Genomic DNA, 10,395 nt, shown 5'->3' on the forward strand with positions numbered 1-10,395 from the left:
TAAAGATATGGAGCCTTAAGGCTCGTTATTGCTTACCGGGGGCAAGTGCTGCACAAAGTGTCAGATAATACATGCAAAAAATGAAAAAGCATGAAATTTGACAAGATGTGCGGAGCACATGAGCTTTATTTATGCACGGGATCTGCGCCCGGCTTTGTACAAAGGGTTACATGCAACAGCGGCAAGGCTTGTACAAAAGGTGGTTGCCGGAACAGGTTCCGGCAACCGCGCCTTATGGGTAAAACTTACGAAGATGCTCAATGTTCCAGGAGTTGCTCACCGGAGAGCCATCTTCGGTCTCAAGGCGGACAGCGCCAGGCCTAGTGACTCGCTTTCACCCGATAAGGGCCTTCCCACTTCGGCGTCAACTTGTTGGAATTCTTGGCGGATTGAACGCGCCGAAGAACAAGGTCGCCTTCCTCGAGACTTCTGGCATTAACTTTGCGGCTATGGTAGCGGCGCAAAGCTTGCTGGTATCGAGCAGCTCGTACAGCAGCCTGAAGACGATCTTCCTCAAGGAGCAGCGCGTCATCTTGTCGCAGCTGCTCTTGCTCAAGCTCATCATAAGCGAGCACTCGAGGCGATCCGTATACGAGTTCCGTGGGGAGAACTGCCTCTGCTCCATAGACTAGAGCGAAAGGTGTCTGGCCAGTGGCTCGATTTGGCGTCGTCCTGATCGACCAAAGAACCACCGGCAGCTCCTCAATCCAGTTCTTTCCGCACTTGTGCAGCCTGTCGAAAGTCCTGGTCTTGAGCCCGCGCAGCACTTCAGCGTTTGCCCTCTCCGCTTGACCGTTGCTTCTCGGGTGAGCAACAGAAGCGAAGCAGACCTTGGCGCCAAGATCTTGGACGTACTGCATGAAGGTGCGGCTCGTGAATTGCGTGCCGTTGTCGGTGATGATCCTGTTAGGGACTCCGAAACGGCAAACAATCGACCTGAAGAACTTGACTGCTGACTGTGCTGTCACCTTCCTCACTGCTTCCACTTCCGGCCACTTTGTGAACTTGTCGATTGCAACGTACAAGTACTCAAAGCCCCCGACAGCTCGGGGAAAGGGGCCGAGGATGTCGAGCCCCCAGACCGAAAATGGCCAGGATAAAGGGATCGTCTGGAGAGCTTGAGCTGGCTGGTGTATCTGCTTGGAATGGAACTGGCACGCTTCACACTTGGTTACTTGTGCAGTTGCATCCTGGAGGGCTGTTGGCCAAAAGAAACCTTGCCGGAATGCTTTGCCGGCAAGTGCTCTTGCGCCAATGTGGTGACCACATATGCCTCCATGTATCTCCGCCAACAGCTTCTGTCCATCTTCCCGGGGAATGCACTTCAATTTCACTCCGTTGAATCTTCTTCTGTACAGTATGTCGTCGACAAACTGGTACATACTTGATTGCCGGGCTACTCTCTCCGCTTCTTCTTGCTCTTCGGGAAGTTCTCCTGTCTGAAGGAAACGGACAATCTGCTGTGCCCATGCTGGAGCTTGCGGCTCGACAACAAGGACTAAAGGCACATATGCTGCTGCGGGAACATCCGCTTCTACGGCAAGAACCTGTGGCTCAGCCGGAGCTTGATGTTCCCCGGCAAGCTTGCCGGAGCAAAACTTGTCGGGAGCGTCTGCTTCAACGGAACAAACCTTAGGGCTTGTCGGAGCAGACTGCTCCTCAGCACTTTTGGTGTTGATCTTGGGGACCTTCTTGGCGGCGGCTTCGGGGAGCTCTGCCGGAAAGTAGTCACCGGAAATCAACTTCCTCTTCTTGCTCTGTCCAGTTGATGGTGTTACAGATGGTTGAGTCAGCTTGAGCACAAAGATCCCTGGTTCCACAGGTAACTTTAATGCAGCGCATTTTGACAGGCCATTGGCAACGTCGTTCTGGGCTCTCGGAACATGCTCCATCTGCAGGCCGTCAAAATGCTCTTCCAACTTTCTCACTTCATCGATGTAAGCTTCCATCAACGGACTCTAATAATCTTTGTTTACTTGGCGGACGACAAGCTGCGAGTCACCCCTAACAATAAGCTTTTTGATCCCAAGGTTTGCCGCGATCCTGAGTCCGGCAAGCAAACCTTCATACTCTGCAGTATTGTTTGTCGCTTGCTCCTTGGGAAAGTGCATCTGGACCACGTACTTGAGGTGCTCTCCGGTGGGTGCGACAAGTAACACGCCCGCACCGGCGCCTTGCAGCGAGAAGGCACCATTAAAGTACATGATCCATTCTTTGCTTGCTTCCTTGACGGGGATGCTCATTTCCGGAATTTCTTCATCAGGTGTTGGCGTCCATTCTGCTATGAATTCTGCCAATGCTCGGCTTTGGATAGTTGAAGTACTCTCAAACTTGAGGCCAAAGCTTGACAGTTCTAGTGCCCACTCGACAATCCTGCCTGTTGCTTCTGGATTCTGCAATATCCTCTTCAACGGAAAGCGAGTGACAATTGTGATCTCATGTGCTTGAAAGTAATGGCGCAGCTTCCTCGAGGCCATGAGAAGGCTGAAAAGCAATTTCTGCACACCAGAGTACCTTGACCTAGCCCCCTGCAGAAGGGAACTGACAAAGTAAACTGGGCGCTGCACCATCTTCTTCTGCTTCTCTTCTTGTGGCTGCACAGATCCATCCTTGTCGGGACCAGAGCTTGTCGGGGAGGCCCCCTGCTTGTCGCTGGACGCGCTTGCCGTGGTCGCTGGCTCATCATCCGCCTCCCTTTCCGCTACTAACGCAGCACTAACCACTTGATTGGTTGCCGCTAGATATAGCAGCAACTTCTCTTGTGGCTTAGGTGCGACAAGTATTGGAGTGGAGGACAGGTATCTCTTCAAGTCCTTCAGCGCAGCCTCCGCTTCCGGAGTCCATTTCATTGGACCTGCCTTTTTCAATATTTTGAAAAATGGCAGGGCGCGCTCAGCAGACTTAGAGATAAACCTGCTGAGAGCAGCCACGCAGCCGGCAAGCCTTCGCACATCCTTGACGCGCTTCGGTGCTTCAATCTGCTCAATGGCCTTGATCTTGTCGGGATTGGCTTCAATCCCCCGCTGATATACGAAGAACCCGAGAAGCTTGCCGGAAGGGACTCCAAACACACACTTCTCGGGGTTGATCTTGAGGTTGATCTTACGCAGATTTGCAAAGGTCTCGTCCAAATCTGGGATCAGAGTTGCTCTGTCTTTGCTCTTGACCACTATGTCATCCATGTAAGCTTCTACATTTCTGTGCAACTGTGGCTCAAAAGCTTCGTGAACTACCCTTGCAAATGTTGAACCAGCATTCTTTAGTCCGAAAGGCATCCGTACAAAACAGTATGTGCCACATGGAGTGATGAATGCGGTTTTCTCCTCATCCTCTTCTGCCATGAAGATCTGATGATATCCTGAATATGCATCAAGAAATGAAAGCAAATCACATCCTGCCGTGGAGTCGACAATCTGGTCAATGCGCGGCAAGGGAAATGGATCTTTGGGACAAGCTTTATTAACATCAATGAAGTCAATACAAAGCCTCCATTTTCCGTTCGCCTTGCGCACGACTACAGGATTGGCCAGCCACGTAGGATGGAGTACTCCTCTGACAAGGCCTGCTGCTTCCAACTTCTTGATCTCTTCTGCGATAAATTCTTGGCGCTCCACTGCTTGCTTTCTGACTTTCTGCTTGACGGGCCGCGCATGAGGACAGACGGCAAGGTGGTGCTCAATTACCTTCCTGGGAACACCGGGGATGTCAGACGGTTGCCATGCAAACACGTCGACATTCGCCCACAGGAAAGCAACGAGCGCGCTTTCCTATTTAGGGTCAAGCGTGGCACTGATGGTGAAGGTACCACCAGTGCCGTCCTCCTTGGCGGCCACTTTCTTGGTCTCTGGCGGAGCTGCCTTCGCCTTCTTACACTTGCCGGTGGAGCTCGATGGTGCGTCCTCGACGGTAGCGCAGCACTCCGAAGAGGTGCGCTTGCCGGAGTGGGCATCAGAGCTCTTGCCGGACTTGGTCTTCTTCTTCCCCCCGGGAGCTTCAGCGGCAAGTGGCTTGCGATCTGCTGCGGCTGCTGCTTCCCGATAGATCTTGTCGGTACAGATAAGGGCATCTTTCTTGTCGCCAGGGACAGAGATGACACTTATCGGACCTGGCATCTTGAGCATGTTGTAGGCATAGTGGGAGGCTGCCATGAACTTGGCGAGCGCTGGACGGCCGAGTATCCCATTGTAGGGCAATGGGAAATCGGCAACGTCAAAAGTGACTTTCTCTGTTCTGAAGTTCAGCTCGCTGCCAAATGTCACTGGCAACGTGATCTTCCCCTTCGGCTTGCTCCTTCCCGGATTGATTCCTTGGAATGTGCCGGTCTCTTCGAGCTTGCTGTTGGGGATCTGGAGCTTCTTGAGTACCGCGGAGGAGATCAGATTCAAGCCAGCCCCGCCGTCAACTAGCATCTTTGTGACCTTGAGGTTGCGGATAGTTGGTGAAACCAACATCGGCAAGCACCCGACCGCAGTTATGCGATCAGGGTGGTCCTCAATGTCAAAGATGATAGGCATGCTGGACCACTTCAGAGACTTGCGTGACTCAACTGGTGGTTCTGCTGCATTAACTTCCCGCACCCACTGTTTGAGCTGGCGGTGCAAAGTATGCAGAGAAGCACCGCTGTCAATGCACAGAACCTCTGTTGCTTTCTGAAACTCCTGCTCGTCGGCCTCGTCATCATCCATATCCTCATCTTCGTCTTCATCTTCATCCTTGTCGCGGCCGCGGGGAGGCCTGTCTCCTTGCCGCTGCTTGGCCTTGCCGCGGCGTCCTCCCCTGCCGGGACGCTTCTTGCTGGACCTGCCAGTACCTTCCTGGGCCTTCTCCTTGTCGCGTCGCTCGTACTCAGCTTTCTGCTGCTCGACAAGCTGCTCAACTTTCTTGCAACTTTGGAGATCATGGCCCTTGGTACGGTGGATCTTGCAGTATTGCTTGTCGGAGCCGCCCTGCTTGTCGGCGGCCGCCACAGGTTCTGCTTCCTTGGCGCCACCTCCGTTGCTGGACTACTCGATAGCTACCACATCTTTGCCTTTCCTTCTTCTGTTGTTCCGCCGCCGGTTTTTCTTTGCCGGGGCGGCATCCTCACTGTCAGATCCTCCTGCTCCTGCATTCTCTCCGGGGAGTTTCCTCCCTTCCTCAGCACGTGCACACTTGTCGGCCAGGGCATATAGCTCACTGACGTCTCTGATCTTGTACATCGCCATTTCCTCCCGCATCCTGCGGTTACGCACGCTCTGATGGAACGCGCTGATGACCGCGGCAGGGTGGACGTCTGGAATGTTGCGCTGCACTTGGCTGAACCTTTGAATGTACTTGCGCAGGGGTTCTCCTTCCTTCTGGGCGAGCAGATGAAGATCGCTCTCCTGGCCATGGGGCTTGTGGCCGCCTGTGAAGGCGCCGACAAACTGATGGCACAGATCTTCCCATGAGGAGATGGAGTTGTCCGGCAAGTGCATCAGCCAGGATCTGACATTGGGCTTGAGCACCAGCGGAAAGTAGTTGGCGAGGATCTTATCATCGCGTCCCCTGGCAGCTTGCACCGCGATGGTGTAGATGCCGAGGAACTTCGACGGATGCAACCTGCCGTCGTACTTCTCGGGTACATCTGGCTTGAAGTTCTTTGTGCTGGGCCACTGGACTTGCCGCAGCTCACGAGTGAACGCAGGGCATCCTACCGCGTACTGCAAGTCGCCTGGTTCCTCGGGCGGATGCATATCAACAGTGGGCCCAGCGTGCTGGTCTGACTGACGCCGCGCTTCTCTTCGACGCTCGATGCGGGTACGAGCATCTTCTTGTTGCCGTTCTTGAAGAACTTGGCGCTGGTCGCGACGAGCTCGAGGGTCAGACGATGCGGTGGAGTCGCTGTCGAGGTTGACCCGGCGAGTCGGCGATCTTGGCCTTCGGGGTGGGGAGTGCATGGTGGTTGCACCCCCACCGGTCTTGTCGCCACCGGCTTGCGCCTGGGCATCTTGCCGCGGCTTCGATGTGCTCGGTTGCCGGGGAGTGTCGCCGTTGGCGAAGCCGATGAGGCTCTGAATGGTGGCCCTCCAATCATCGATCTTGTCTGGCGCTGGAGGGTAATCTAGGAGCAGTTGGGCTCGGGCCAACGCTTCTTCTGGAGTCTTGGGTGGCGGTGGTGAACGGTGCGAGGAGCGAGATATGCTCGTACTTCTAACAATGTTAGAAGGAGCAGCATCTCATCCAGGCGACCGTGCCGCGCTCGTGCCAGCATGTTGACGTGCATGCTGATCTTGAGCGTCCCGAGATCCACCAGCTTGGCCTTGACCCAACGAACGTATGGTACCGCGAGTACCATGATGTTGTCGGTCCCGCGCCTCCTGAGATGGGCGCGGTGCGTGTACGAACGCCGAGGTCTGTGCAGCCTTGTCCTTGGACCTGGCAGCATCGTGAGCTCCCTCGTTAGCGCCCGTTCCTCCGCCGGCGTCTACTCCACCACCCGCTTGCTCCGGTGGTGGTGGGATCGACGCAGACGGACCAGCCACCTCCGAAGCCTTCTTCTTCGGTGGCATGTCGATGAAGATGATGATGTAGCCCGCGCGAACACCGGATCAGGTTCACACAACCTCGACGCCCCCTACCTGGCGCGCCAAAGATGTCGTGGAGAACGAACACCTATGGGGCAAGGCCCCTTTCGGTCCGGCAGGGAGCGGAGGCCGCACGAAGAGCGGATCGAGGCGAGGCACGCGAGGGATTTTACCCAGCTTCGGAGCTCTCCGGAGAGATAATACTCCTACTGCTGCTTTGTGGTTGTATTATGTTCTTGCCCGAGAGCGTGGGAGTGTTCTGGTTTCGAATGAGTTGAACCCCCTCTACGTTGCCCATGGGCCTCCTTTTATAGGCTTAAGGGGTCACCGACAGGTGGCAACACATGCAGGGGTAAAAGTGTAAAAGGTGTGGTTGGTACAACTGCTTGTACAGTGCCCCCCTACCTAACTCTGACGGCAGGGGACAAAAGCATTTAATGCCCGTCTGGGTCGCTTAAACAGTGCACAAAAGTGACCGTTAGGGGCGCCACCGCTTGCCACGATGGCCATCTCGTCATCTCCGTTCGCCACCTCACACCGCTTGGCTGCATAGCCTCTCGCCACGTGCGCCTGGAACGATCCTGTGGTGACACATCGTCGGATGCGCTGGAGTGTGGGCACAGAGTGGTGGCTTCGCCGCGGCAAGTGCCTTGCCGCGGTCGTTGTCTTGTCGCGCCCGGAAGCTTGTCGCTTGCCGGGTCTTGCCGGGACGCGCGGCGCGTCGTGGCAAGTTCCTTGAAATGCCTTGGTTGGCCTTCTCGGCAAGCTCCTCTTGCCGGGGCTTTGTCTTCTCAGTTAAAACACTTTGTTCTTGAATGGCTCCAAAAGGAACCACGGAGGACCTTGGCGGGCACCTGGCAAGCCTTGCCGCGGGACGCTGCGACTGCCCGTGCACAAGTTCGGGATACTAAGGTACCCCTACCTTAGTACACCGACAGCTACTTGCCCCTGATTGAAGTCCTCAAGCGGACATATTCCTCAGCTGATGAGATGGGCAAGGCAACAGCTATTATCGATGAAGGATCCATTGGATGGTCAGTTCCTCAAAGCTGCATCTTATTCCACCAGTGATGACTCTGCCACTCATGATTCTGCTGCCAATGCATCCAAGCCAAATCCTCAAGCCACTACTCCTCGTGTGATGACTGACCGTGAGCTGCTTCTTAGTCTTCGCCAGAAGGTGGATTGAAACCACAAATGGGTTAAGCATCAGTTTGGCTCTACTCTTTACAACATGACCTCTACACATAATGCAGTGAAGAAAAACCATTACTGCCTCCATGATGTTTTTGATCGCACCTGGGTTATTCTCTCACATATCTATGGTGAAGAAGATCTGAAGCAAATGGGCTTCAAGGAAGATTTTGACTAGTCTGCTCCTCCACCGAAGAAATTCAAGAAGGTCAAGGTTCCTTCCTTGGTCGCCAGTTCATATTCTTCGTCGCGCGACACAGATGAGTTAGAAGACTTGGACGACACTGCGGCGGGCCCTACAACGATTCAAGACCCCAACAACGCTGGCGCTCCTCCATCATCATGATATTCTTCAGGGGCGTTAGTCCTCATTTTTCAACCCTTTTGGTCATTCGATGACAAAGGGGGAGAAATTTGAGTTAGTCTTCAAGCGGGTCTATCTTATATGGGCATTTTTTAAAGTTACAACTCTCGTTCTTTTGATGACTTTGCTGGATCGAGTTGTAATCTTAAACTCTATGGTGGCCTGATACTTTTGCTGAGTTCTTCTGCATGCTTATTCCTCATTAATGTTAATGCACGCATGCTAAATTACATCAGTCACCATATTTCATCATGCATTTCAAATTCTTCATATTATATGTCAATGCGTGTATGAATTACAAGATATAGGGGGAGATCTCCATGATTGTACTCTTCAAGTGTGCATTGCTTCAAAAGCAAATTCCTCACTAGGCACATCTTCAGAGGGAGTTCTTCTATATCTTGCAATCAAATTCCTCACCATCAGTACTTACACTTCATATATTTATCCCCGTTGAAAACTTAACCTATATTGTCATCAATCACCAAAAAGGGGGAGATTATAAGTGCATCTAGTGCCTCTTAGTGATTTTGGTGTACTGAAGACTTATAGGTTAAGGGACTGATGCATTTGTGAGTGTACACAGGTCTATAAGTCTATGAGGAGTTTGATATTTACAGAGAAAGTTGATCCCTAAAAATGAAGTTCTTCAACTGAAGACTTTGGATTTCTGAAGACTTTGAAAGTGAAGAAAGTGGTCTGACCTTGAAGACTTGGCAATCATTCGAGGAACATGAAGCGTGAAGACTTTTGTTTTTATAGTTTCATTTTCTCTTTTTTGAGTCATAGGAAACACCGTGCTCTTAAAGGGGGTCGAGGAAATACTAAGGAAAAAGTTCCAGGTGATTCTCAACTCAAAATCCTACACCAACCAATCCCTTCGAGTGAAGCCATTGGAAATCTCATACAGTTCAGTCATATTCTTCAGTGACAGAGACGAAGTTCTTCTAGTCTCTAAGGAATTTGTTCTGACTGAGGAGTTAGGAATTTGCCAGTGCGGATTGCCTACACAGTGAGGAACATGATAGCCCTGAGGAATTTGAGAGTCAAAATTCCGACCGTTGCTGTGCTATGCGCCAGCTGTCCCAAAATATCTACCCACCTAACGGTCATATCATTTAAGGGAATTTATGTCCTATCATGTCGAGCTGCTCCCTAGACTATAAATAGCCACCCCCTACAACCACTAGCTGGTTGGCTGCTCCGAGAGAAACTGACACTTGTCATTTGAGAGCATCCCATCCTCCGAGGACTTTGAGCGAAAATCATCAAGTGAGGAAAACCCAAACCCAACACACCTACAAACCCAAAGTGATTGAGCATCACTGAAGAGATTGATCCTGCGTGGATCCGACACTTGTTACCTTTGAAGAGTGTGCTTCTTCCAGACGGTTAGGCGTCATGGTCTAGAGCATCCAAGAGGAATTGTGGATCGCCGAGTGACCTAGTCTGTGAAGGTTTGGAAGTCACCTGAAGACTTACCACGAGTGATTGGGCGAGGTCTGTGTGCCTTAGCTCAAGGAGAATACGGTGATGACTGTGTGTCCGGGACTGTGTGTCCTCGAGTTTAAATACTCAGCCGCTCCAACCAGACGTACAACTGAGACAGCAGTTGGAACTGGTCTACCAAATCATTGTCTTCACCAAGCTTACTGGTTCTATTTTCTCAACTCTTTCATTTCCCCATTTCTGTTGTTGTGTGCTTGTTCATATCTGTTTGAAGACTTTGACTGAAGACTTTCTCAATTTCTTCAGTCTGTCCATCTTCTTTCTGTGTTATCCTGTGTTTACGCTTTCTGTACTTTGTGCTTGTCCTCATTCCATCATGATGACCATGCATGTGTTCTGTTATGTTTACATTTGACTACTTATTCCGCTGCTAGTAGTTCTTCATTTAGGAATTTCCTCACCAGCTAATTCCTCAGTGAAGAATTCATAAAAATCGCCTATTCACCCCCCTCTAGTCGACATAACACACTTTCATAAGCAAAATAAGATGCATAAAATATAAACATCACATGCAATCAAAATATGTGACATGATATGGCCATAATCATCTTGTGCTTTTGATCTCCATCACCAAAGCATCGTCATGATCTCCATCGTCACCTGCTCGACACCTTGATCTCCATCCTTGCGTCGTGGTCGTCTCGCCAACTACTACTTCTACAACTATCGCTAACACATAGTGATAAAGTAAAGCAATTACATGGCGTTTGCATTTCATACAATAAAGAGGCAACCATAAGGCTCCTACCGGTTGCCGATAACCTTTACAAAACATGATCATCT

Source organism: Triticum aestivum, chromosome 1B (genome assembly GCF_018294505.1).
Source record: "Triticum aestivum cultivar Chinese Spring chromosome 1B, IWGSC CS RefSeq v2.1, whole genome shotgun sequence".
NCBI lineage: Eukaryota > Viridiplantae > Streptophyta > Magnoliopsida > Poales > Poaceae > Triticum > Triticum aestivum.